Source organism: Notothenia rossii (genome assembly GCF_949606895.1).
Source record: "Notothenia rossii genome assembly, chromosome: 9".
In the NCBI taxonomy this organism is placed as follows: Eukaryota; Metazoa; Chordata; class Actinopteri; order Perciformes; family Nototheniidae; genus Notothenia; species Notothenia rossii.
In genome coordinates, this window is record NC_136907.1 from 2,926,710 (window position 1) to 2,938,067 (window position 11,358).

Below are 11,358 nucleotides of genomic sequence, written 5' to 3' on the forward strand. Positions count from 1 at the left end.
GCTCTCCTGTCATCAGCCTCTCATCGAACATCATCAACAGAAAGATTAACACAATTGCTCTTTTGACCCCGTAGCTCTCCATCTTATCTGACCGTTGTTAACTCGGTGTCTTTTAGCGAGGCCATTTAGATAAAGGTCCAAAGGCTTAAAAGATTAACAAGCCACTTTAACATGTTTATCTGTGGCCTCAGAGAAAGACAACTGTATCAGCTCTTTAACACTCTCTGAAGCTCATTTATTCAATGTATACTTCTGTGTGTATCTGGGGCTTCAAGGTGAATTTAAGTCAGAGTTGTGGACTAAAAGTGTGCTTTGTTATACAGTACAATAAAAGTAGAAAATGTTCTTTTGTATAGACTGTATAACATTAGTGGAAATGTACCTGCAAAAGTAGACCAGTGGATTTTAATCTGGGGTCTAGGACCTTATCGAGGTCACAGGATGATGGAAAGTTGGTCATATTTTTTATTATGGTCCATTTATTACGTGAAATCCTAAATTACATTAAATCTACCTGGTCATAAAAATCCCCAAAATTAAGAAAATGGTGGGAATTAACCCCAAAAGCTAATATGAAGGCTTTGCGACCCCTTAAATATTAAAATAAGCGGGAAAAAAATTAAATTAGCAATAAAAAGTAACGTGAAGGATATCAGAAACTGTATAAGACCATGAAGCAATAGCGACAGTCTGTAGAGTATAATGGTTCCCCCAACTGGACTTGTACACCAACATCATTACGTATTCCTGCTTATTCTAAAAAGAATTCTTGCACAATTATATCAATTGAACTATTTTTGATAATTGTCTATTATGTATTGTATGTTGCATTGACAGTAAAGCCTTTCAATCCTGAACCAAATAGTAAACCGATCATCAATGACCTTAAATATTTGACACAAAAGTAAGCAGTATCAAACAATGAGGCTAAGGACAAACGACAAGGTTCATAAGGAAACTGATGAGTAGAGGAGTAGATGATGACTCACCTGCCTTCAGAAGATGGACATCTAGCACCTCAGTAGTCTAACCTGGCAGCCTCCCTTTAGAGCAGCGTCCCATCCAGCAGAGGACCATCCACTGAGCAGTGGTGATGGAGGGAGTAAAACAGGTGATTCTGAGAAAGCACGTCTAATTCCAGCTGCACAGAAACCCCAGCAGCAGAAAAGCAATCCAAAAGGTTTGTGTGCTGGGAGTTTAAATGTCCTTACAGGAGAAACCGTTTGGAAAACACCCGTTGAAGCGGTGGAAGGAGCCTGAAGAAGCGGGTGCAAACTTTACCTGGGATACTGTTGAACTTAATCTGAGATCAGTGTTTGGGGTAAGGGGGGTCAGTGGGGAGGAGAGGGAAGCTGAGGGGAGGGACGGCATAGGAATCTGAGGACTAGAGAGAGGGGAGAGAGATGATGGAGGCAATTGGGGGAAAAACCAAAGAGAAATGCTGCCTGCAGACACGTTTTAAACGGGGGAAAGGAATGTGTCGTACAAAGAGAGGCTCTCACACGGGATGAATGTCAAGCCTTCTGAGCAAAATCTGTCATTAACACCTGCGAGGTGCCAGACGGTGATAACATGTCTTTGGTGGACAATTTGGAGGAAACACTGTGGCTTTTATCTTTGAGGAATGGCGCTTGAATACCACATACTTCATAATATTTCAATCAAGCAGCATTTTAAAACAACTGGTGATCATATTTATATAAGTGGACCGTCTTGATAAGTCTCTAGCAGGTTCACAGTGGACTTTCTGCCTTTGGACCAGGCCTTGATTGTGTGAGCAAGAGTTCAATAAGTGCATTTAGGGCAGCTTTAGGGCACACTACTGAGCACTCACAACTTACCAAAGTAGTACAGTCTGACTCTGGGGCATTTATGGACAAAACCCAGAAACACACACACCTTGCTTTTCAAAGCTCGTGGTAGGTAGAGTTACAGAATTAACATCAGTCACTTTGGAGACTGTGTACCCCCTTTTTTTTAAATTAGGACCAGCCTCATTTACAGGGTTATACAAGACACCTTATTTCCATAGATGGTTGGGGAGATAGCGAGGGGAAATCTCACGTGGATCCACACTGATAGGGTCTGGGAAGGAGAAGGCAGTCAGTCAGGTCTTTGTTGAGGAGGACAGTGAAAGTAACTAGAGAGGCAGGGAGCAAGATGTCTGAAAGGCTCCAGGTACCGAGGGTAGGACCCAGGCCCCCATTAAGCAGAACCCAGGCTCTCTGTGGAGGCTTCTTTTATACCTCCCACGTCTTGTTGAGTCAATGGACACATACTTTAAACCGAGCTGTGAAAGAGAACGTCTCACAAAGAACCGGTACAGGTGACCTACTGGGCCGGGGGAGGCTTCCCGATGTGTGTTTTTAGGGATGTCGAGGATGGAGAAGTGAGGAGGATCGAGATTTACTGATACATCTGATTTGTTTTCCAGACACTCACAACAACTCATTAGGAACAGAAAACAGGATGGGAAATTATAATGCTTTTTTTTCCTTCTTGATTCCTTGATAGCAACCGATCCGGGGACTTTTCCCTTGATGTAAAGGCCCCGCCCCTTTTTGGCCGAAATATCTGCTGTCATTTGACTGCCGCTAAATACCAAATTCTGAGGTTTTTGGCAATAACATCAAAAAATTAAGAAAACCGTGCATCTCTTTTATCTCCAAGGAGCCTAAATGCGGTGGTCAGTCAGGCGACAACTACTCAATGTCATTGGAGATCGATAATTGGTATTGACACATGTTGAAGCTAAAAACAAACGGGGATCAAAGTCCTTTCAGTCTGCCTGAGGATGAATGGCAAACACAGAAACTGGGATTTCCTTTGGCTTGTCAGTCTTTTATATTTCAATGGAGCATTTATGCTACTTTCAATACAATCATAATGAAGCCGTGATACAATGTTTCCCACAGAAGTAAGGAGCGATCGGGTCCCATTGACTACCTTTTCGTCCTCTCTGTAGACGGCTCGGGCCACAGATCTTTTACTGGGCTATATAAATAAACATTGATTGATTGATTGATTGATTGTCCTTTTTTCTAAGTAAACATTAAGATAAATCCTAACTTTAAACCTTTTTTTGTCTGAAAAGCATCTTCCAGCCAATTATTCTGGTTCAACAGCCCATCATCTCTCAATAAGGATGATACTGTATATCTGACATTTGAGGGTGGCCATTCTGAAAAACTCCTTTGCTTTTGGACGTGGTAATTCAACTCCTAGTACGACTGTTTTAAGCATCTCCGCCTCGATGTCACAGAGACTCTGGTTCTCTTGTTGGTTGTTGAATGGGACAATGCATCATGCTTCTCTATCCCTAGAGAAGAGGCTACATCAAAACACCAACAGCAAGTGTGTCGTCATGGTGGTGTTATATAAAATCACCGTCCTCCCCAGAAATGGGAGTGGCTGAGAGCATCAGTTTTAGCGTCCGATGCCAGTGGGCCGTTCAGCTCATAACATCTTTACATTTGATGTCAAGACACAGAAACAGAAATTGTGATGGAAACTTCTGAAGCAATGGAGAAAAAACTCAGAGAGACACGGAGAGAGCAGGAACTCTGATGGCAAACACTGGAGTGGTGTTTTAATCTGTTTCTATATTTAATGGCCACTTTGCTCTATCGGGGTTGTGGGTTATGAATCGCCTCTCTTTAGCTGTGTCCCATTGTAATCCCATATATAGACATGCACGTCATACCCGACACCCGACAGCGCACATTTCACAGCAAATAAGTGAGACTTAAATAGGGTTGCAAAGGGGCGGAAAGTTTCCGGTACATTTGCGGAAAGTTTCCATACAAAGTTAAGCTGGGAAATTAAGCTGGGGAATTTAAAAAGAATATTCGATGCAAAATTAAACAAAAATGACATTTCAACACATTTTTTTTAACAGAACAAGTTTTAATTATTTTATTGAACAATTATTTGTTTCATTGAAGAACGAAAACAGGAATGTTGAGTTAAATGTTAATCATCCCCCCCAACCCCACTCATTAATAAAAAATGAACAAAAATGCACCTCCCATCCAAAAATCCCCACAAAGTCCAATTCAAAATGTTAAATGAAAAAAGAGCCCCTCTCCCTCCAAAAGTCCCATTAAACACGCGCATCTTCCTTCAAGCGATCCTCTGCATTTTGGCTAAACCCTTTCAGTCAACGGGCTCTCCCTGGGCCTCATCAACATCACACTCTGAGTATTCCTCTTCAGTGTCACTGTCCAGCCTGGTTGAGGATGGTTCTGTGTCCGGGTCAGAGAGCCTTACGTTTGCCCGAATGCCAACCAGTTGTTCCACTCTCACATTTGTGAGCCTGAAGCTTTGTGTGGTCTCAATAGCCATGCAGTAAGCAGTGTGCTATGGCATGGATATTCAAGTGTACTTGAATGGCATCTGTTTGTTTTAGTCAAGATTATGTTCAAATATACTTTCCCCAACTATATTTAAGTTCCCTATGAAGAGCCAATCTTCAATTTGGAAAATTCCCAGTTTATTCCCGTTAATTCCCGTTAAATCCCGTTAATTCCCGTGGAAAGTTTCCATCTTTAAAAATTCCCGGAATTTTGCTACCGTAGACTTAAATGAACATCTTTTAAAGCATAGTGTGACTCACAAACATTAATTGTTAAGAGTTTACTTTAAAGCCTTATATATTATATTAATAAGACAAACATTCAAACCATAATGATGGAAGGAAAATGGCTCCAAAAAACAATTGTGTTTTATTTGGAGCTTCGGCCGAACGAGACATGTGCTGTGTTGCCAAACGAATTCTGAATGGGAAGATCTCTACCCCAGACCCATGTATTTAGCTAGTTCTGAGAGAATAATCAGCATTTTTGCATAAGAAGATAAAGCACTATAATATAACACCTCCATCAGCTGACCCCAACAGGCAGGAATAGAGAGACAAAACACTGAGAGCAGCCTGGCCTGTGCTCAGTGAGGTCAGTACAAACTGATAAACCGGGTCAAAGTTATGGGCCTCGGAAAATATTTCCCCAACAGAAATGACATCAAAGATTTGTGAGCAGCAGGAGGTTAACGTGTGGGAACAGGGTCAAAGTATCCAGCATCTGGAGAGTCCATGAAGCCTGACCTTCACAAAGAAGGTCTTGGACTGGATACCCGCTCTGAAATCTGTTCGGCGGTCACCCAATCCGAGGAGTGGGCCACTCTAATTCAACCCTGGTGCCCAGCGGTTGGCTCTGCCCTGCCCTCCTCTCCTAGCTTTCCATTCACAATGCTGACCCTCCTTCACGTAACCCAACCCTTCTTACCCCAATGACTCCTTCACCTCGGCACACAAAAGGCTCCGTTCAGCCCCCAGTGCCCCCAATCCCACTTCATAATGCAATGGGGCAGATCAAGGGCAGATCAGAATACAGACGGGACCTGTTTATGCAGCAAGGTGCGATCTATACAATGCATCCGTCCCATAGTCTGACCTCGATGATCGGCTAAGGAAACAGCCGTGACTTTTGAGGAAGGCTCTCTCTTAGGCCTTAATGGTCACTAAGAAATCCACACGTTGAGACGAATGGATTGTATTTGTTAAAAGTTGTACACTTTCTAGAAATTCAATATCCATTGTGGGTGATTTCTTTGCCACAAAACAAGACGTGTTAGTGCTAGCGGCTCTGAGAGACTTTACTTAGACACAACAAGATTCAAAGATTTATTGTCAAACACAACTACGGTTTAGTTATGCGATGAATGAAAACACTTAGATCACAGGTTCCTCTACAGTGCAATTACAAGACATACATTTGGTAAATGCTAATGTCTGCTAGCAAGTATTAACAATACTAACATCTATCTTAATGTAGCGTGTGCGCCTGTGTACACGTCATGGTTTTGCAAAAATTATGACGGAGACTTGGAGGACGTTTATGCGATGAGATTTGGTCACAACCCAAAGTTTCTGACACATACTTTACATTTTTCTTGCTGTTTCTTTATAGTAAATGCATCATTACTAAAGGTGGGGTAGGTAAGTTTGAGAAACCAGCTCAAGATACACTTTTTGTTATATTCCATGGAATGCTCTTAACATCCCGATAGCAATGAATATCTGAAGTGCTTTGACAAAAAATCCACAGTGGAAGCTGTAGTTCTGTAAAAAGCACGACCAATCATCTGAGCCGGCCCGGCTAAAGTAACTGGATGGCCTACCTGCCTGTCAGCCTTCCATCTGTGCACAAACTGATCTCGTGCCCTCATTGGTCATGTGCGCGTTCGTGTGTGTTGGAGGAGGGGCTCTGTGAGGAAGGGGCAGATTTTTTCCGGCTGTGTATTTTCAAATTCTAGCGCACTCGAGCTGGTTTCTCCAAAATGACCTACCCCACCTTTAAGTGTTATTATTTAAGTGAACGAAAGTAGTTGTTAATGCTCAAATTTTTGAAGGCAGCTTTGGGCACGAGGTGATGAGGTATTAATTGGAGACAGGTGGAGGTGAACTTGGCGCATCAGAGGGCCAGCAAATGGGCAGCATGGCCAACATGTACTTTTGGATTATTGGAATGCAAAGAAATAAACTCGAAAAAGGATATTCTTGATGTTATCGCCATAAGGACTCTTCCAGTCTTTGTGAGCCCTCGAGTTCAGCATTCAGCTTTCAGCATTCACACACATTCGAACAGAGGCAATACGCCTTAGGGAAACTAACATTCACACACTATTGGTTATGCTATCGTGGTCATTAAAAGATTAAACTTAAAGGGCATTTTCATTATCCAAAACCAGATAACATCTTAAAATGCTTTTTTCCTGAACAACATCTTAATCAGGTCCTTGATGCAATCTCAGAAACATGTGAAAAAAAACACCTTCCTTAGCTCCTAAGCCCTGAGAGGAGGGTCCTGCTGGTGGTGGGTGGAGGTGGTGGGTGGGTGGCAAAGATATCGCACACAGGATTATAGAGTCATGCTGCTGGAGGAGGAGGGGGAGGGGGGAAATAGAGGGAATGCCCCAGAAACACAACTCCGCCTGACACGTATGGAATGGACTCTTTGACGCTCAAATATAAAACGCGGCTGCCAGAAAGAGAGAAGATCTGCAGGATCCCCATCTTCTCCGCGGCCAAGCATTGAGGCTGTGAAACTGAGCGCTGCATGCTGGGCACGTGCACTTTCTGCCCGTAACACGAGTGACGCCCCCCCCCCCCCCCCCCCCGTGGACCTTTATCTCTCCATCAGGACTCAGGAAGTGCTTCAGAACATGCTGGTGCAGCGATGCTACAGCGTGTAAAACACAGCTCTCACATAAGGTGCTTTTAAAGGTTTTGTGAGTAATTACATCTAACGGGATAATTAGGATCCAAAGAAAAGCTAACTGTATTCCCTTACAGTTACATAAAGAAAACAGATACCTGGATAACAATCAGGATTACACTGTTAGCTACAAACTGAAGAGTATCTAGTGTTTGTTGTGAAGGGACAGATGTTATCTCCTCTCAGCTGTTCTGATGTACCTACTGCCTGAGTCTGCTTTATGGTTTTCACTTTCTTTGGTTCATTTGTTCTGTTTGTAATTCAGCAGGTGAACCTATATGTTCATACAATCCAGAACTGGTGCCTGATTGCGAACCTAGAGAAAGTCTATAGATAGATCGAAAGACGATCACAAGAAGGAACAAGATACACAGTCAAATATGCTAGCTAAACGGCTAATGCCTCAATGAAAGCAACAAGTAAGACTAGCTTCAGTGGCTAGGCTCATCCAAGTCATACAAGATCAACTTTATTTATGGCGCTAGGTTGCCAATTGTACTTTAAAACTGAACAAAGTATTCATTTATGGGGAAATAGTCAAATGCACCAGGGTAGCCTACGTTACTTGTGTGACAGTCAGACGGTGAGTTCGTACTTTCCAGTGGTGGATGCTGTTAGCAAACGCTAGGCTAAATGCCACTGAATTATAGAAGCTAACACGTACCCCCACGTCACTCTGGAGAACAGGTAAACGTTGGAGAAATCGTGCTTCAATTCAATCTGACTTTGTAAGATTAAGAGCAACATGAACACAGCTCCAGTCTGCCGTTGTTGTTATTGTTGTTATGTACTCTGACGTCTTGATGTGGATCCAACAGGGCTCTGATTGGTGGAAAAGCAAACTGGATTAAACAAAATTAAAATGTCAAAATGTCAATAAAAGGCTTGAATTCTATTTAGTTTTAAAACTAATGCCGAAACAAACTAGAACTGGCACAAAAAGCACAGAACACATGTTTACTGGAAAAGCGGTAACGAAATGCTAAAAAAGACCCCAAAAGATGCATTTGGTATTCGTTAATTTAAAGCAAATCCTGCGAGTACAGCTGACTCACGCTGTCCTGAGGGAGCTTGTCTACCAGTAAGACCAGTGAAACCATCTGATTTATGATCATTTATTTCTTAGGTGTAGAAATGGCAACATGATCTCAAGAAAGAAAGAAACAAGACCATTAAATATATATCAGGATAAGCATTAAAGAAAGGACAGAAAAGCAAACGTTAACATAAAGGACTATTCAGCTCACGGCAAACAGTTTTATAGATTAGCAACTATCTTTTAGACTCTTTAGTCTGTATATAATCTGTTATTTGGTATTAATGAAGGGGCAAAGAGAGGGGAAGAAGCACAACTTTTCAAATATGACACATTCCCATAATCAACACTGTTTCCCTGAAATGACACATTTTAAATTAAACATACCAAGAACATGCAACCCACCACCGGACCACAATATCACTTAAGAACAAATCCCCCCATTGCTCTCGATGTAAGCACTCAATTATAATATAGTATATTTACAAATGATCTCCAGTTACCGACTACTCAAACATATTTGTCTGAAAGATATTTTATCTCGATGCAAATCCTAACTCCAATCTGGTGCACTCCAATATTAAAAAAGAAAAGAAAATGGCCATACGAATTACTATACATACATTTTTATAATTGTTGTAGTCAACAAATGACGATGGGTTGATTTAACACTGCAAACCTGCAATAAGCATGGTATAGTGCAGGGGTGTCAAACTCAAGGCCCGGGGGCCAAATCCGGCCCGCGACTTCATTTTATGTGGCCCCACAAGAGCTTGCAAAGAATATAATATGTTTGTTATACGGTTACATGGCGATTTACAGAAGCACATTGCCCATAAACTACATGTCCCACAATGCATCTCAAATTACAATTTTTTTCTCAGATTTGATTTTTTTTTCAAAATGTCACTTTTTATTTAGCTTTTCTTTTTTAAATCATTTTGTGACGTTCTCACTGAAGAGACTTGCAATTATTTGCCCTAGACTTCTGCTTTCAGACAGAGTTAATTATGAAGTTATTACCCTATCCGATAATAATCCAATGCAGAGGCAATCATGTCATATAATACATTATTTTATATATATTAAATATGTACATTTATATAGTCTTAAAGTTACAACCGGCCCTTTGACTGCAACCATAATGCGGATGTGGCCCGAGATGAAAATGAGTTCGACACCCCTGGTATAGTGTGTATCCAGAGTCAGGTAGCTTCCTATAAAACCCAGCATTCATTGAACAAATGGCGGGAAAACATCCACAAAACTTATTTTCGTTTAGTTTTAGAGTCACCGATGTAAATGACATGCCTGTCTTCGGGCTACAAGAGGAAACTAAAAGTTATTGGAGACTCCTACATTAAAACGAAATATGTTTTGTAGAGGTTTTCCCGCCTTTTTGTTCAATGAATGCTGGGTTTTATAGGAAGCTACCTAACTGTGGATACACACTTTACCATGCTTATTGCAGGTTAAAGTGTTCAATCAGCCCATTGTCATTTGTTTATAAAAAATATACAATTAGCGAGTCAGTCATTTAAAACGTATTGGCAACAAAACACTGATTATGTTAATGAGAACGCTGATAGCTCAACTCCTGAAACAATACAGTGAGTCCATTAAAGTCTCTCAAATCTGTACTCACTTCCTTCCAAATGAAATATGGCAAAACGCACAACTAGAAGCATCCAGATGGGGCTCCTTTAAGGGTGATTATATCAATTAAAAAAGATATATCAGAAGATTTTTCATTGTATGGTTGAAATGTAATCAAAGAAAATCCTCCTTCCTCCACTTCACATGATTCTTAAGTTCTGGTTATGAGCTGCAGTGGACAACCTGTCACTTATCAGGAGGTGGGAATCCCTTCTTCTGTCTATTCTTCGATTGGAAACCATCCACAGTGAAGTGAGCCGATGCAGAAGTTCCCGACCTCTTGTGAAACTGCAGACACTCGGAGGTGTCGGGTTTTTCCCAGACGGATGTAAAGGAGAGATCGGGGTGAATGGGTGAGGGGCGGGGGTCTGCTAGCTGAACCCTTTCGAACCCAAACGCAGCGGAAGTGTAGGTGACACAGCGGCTGGTGTGAGGTTTCTCTGCAGACCGGGCCTCAGCGTTTCACTCTACAGGCGAGAGAGCTCCTCCATTCAAGACCTGCAGTAACTCGAGCATCAACGCTCCTTCCTTTCCTACGTCCTCGCCCCCTAACTCACTTTAAACTTATCTCCTAGGGCGTACTGACTGTGTTGCACGTTATCCCCAACACACTGCATTGTGGGTACATATCACAGGGTATGTAGCCACCACGATCAAGAGTCATGTGTTTAAAGACCTTCTTGTTCTCCCGTGCTCTTGCAGACCACGTATAACACGTATCAGTCTGTTTTCTAAATTGGGGTTTTCTATTTTGTTTTGTTTTTAAATGTTGTTACATCGTGTACGAGGGTGTTTCAGTCTGTGGCTACAAGTATGGTTTTATTCCCTCGTGCTTTTACATTTGTTTTTTGTCTAAATGTATTTATGCTGCTTTTTATATATGTATTGATGTGGAGCACTTTATGTCAACACTGTTGTTTTTAATGTGCTATATAAATAAAGTTGGATTGAATGTGGAAAGAGAAAGTGATCCAAGTAACGGGAAGAAGCAGAGACAGCTTCCCGTCCTGGGGAAGTATACGCTCAGGAGTAAATCTGCTCAAACTAAAAAAGCCTCTTTGAGTCTACCGTAAATAAAACATAATAACTTTTCCTTTTGTTTGCCTACATAACTTATCTGTGTTTGTGTCAGCTTGGTTGTGTGATATAAGTTCAATGTTGGTTATTGTGTCGTCTTCTAAGGAGTATATTGCCAGAACTGTACTCTCCAAAGATGCAGGCCTAAGAGAACACATCTAGAAGCTGCTGAGTATGGTGCAGGAAGGTCAGCGTAGGCCTTTTGAAAACACAATGAACAGTGTAACTACATAATGCAAACAGCAGCTTGTATTGTGTGCTTAATTTATTCTTCCTCAACCAATTTTAAAACAGTTTAACAGTTATATCAACCAA

The 11,358-nt window shown here is 41.5% G+C and overlaps 1 protein-coding gene and 1 pseudogene across 2 annotated transcripts in view; both read right to left on the minus strand.

Annotated features, from left to right (window-relative positions):
• Window positions 1-1,082, minus strand: part of LOC307018062 (alpha-tectorin-like) — a 32,073-nt gene extending 30,991 nt beyond the window's left edge. Inside the window, 1 exon segment of the mRNA XM_079648121.1 lies at window positions 990-1,082. The gene's annotated coding sequence lies outside the window, so the exon portion shown is untranslated.
• A 7,293-nt stretch (window positions 1,083-8,375) lies between these two features.
• LOC307018061 (tubulin-specific chaperone cofactor E-like protein) overlaps window positions 8,376-11,358 on the minus strand; it is an 11,166-nt pseudogene continuing 8,183 nt past the window's right edge. The window contains exon 3 of the transcript XR_013810559.1: window positions 8,376-11,358. This exon is cut by the window's right edge and continues 725 nt beyond it. The product of XR_013810559.1 is annotated as a tubulin-specific chaperone cofactor E-like protein (transcript).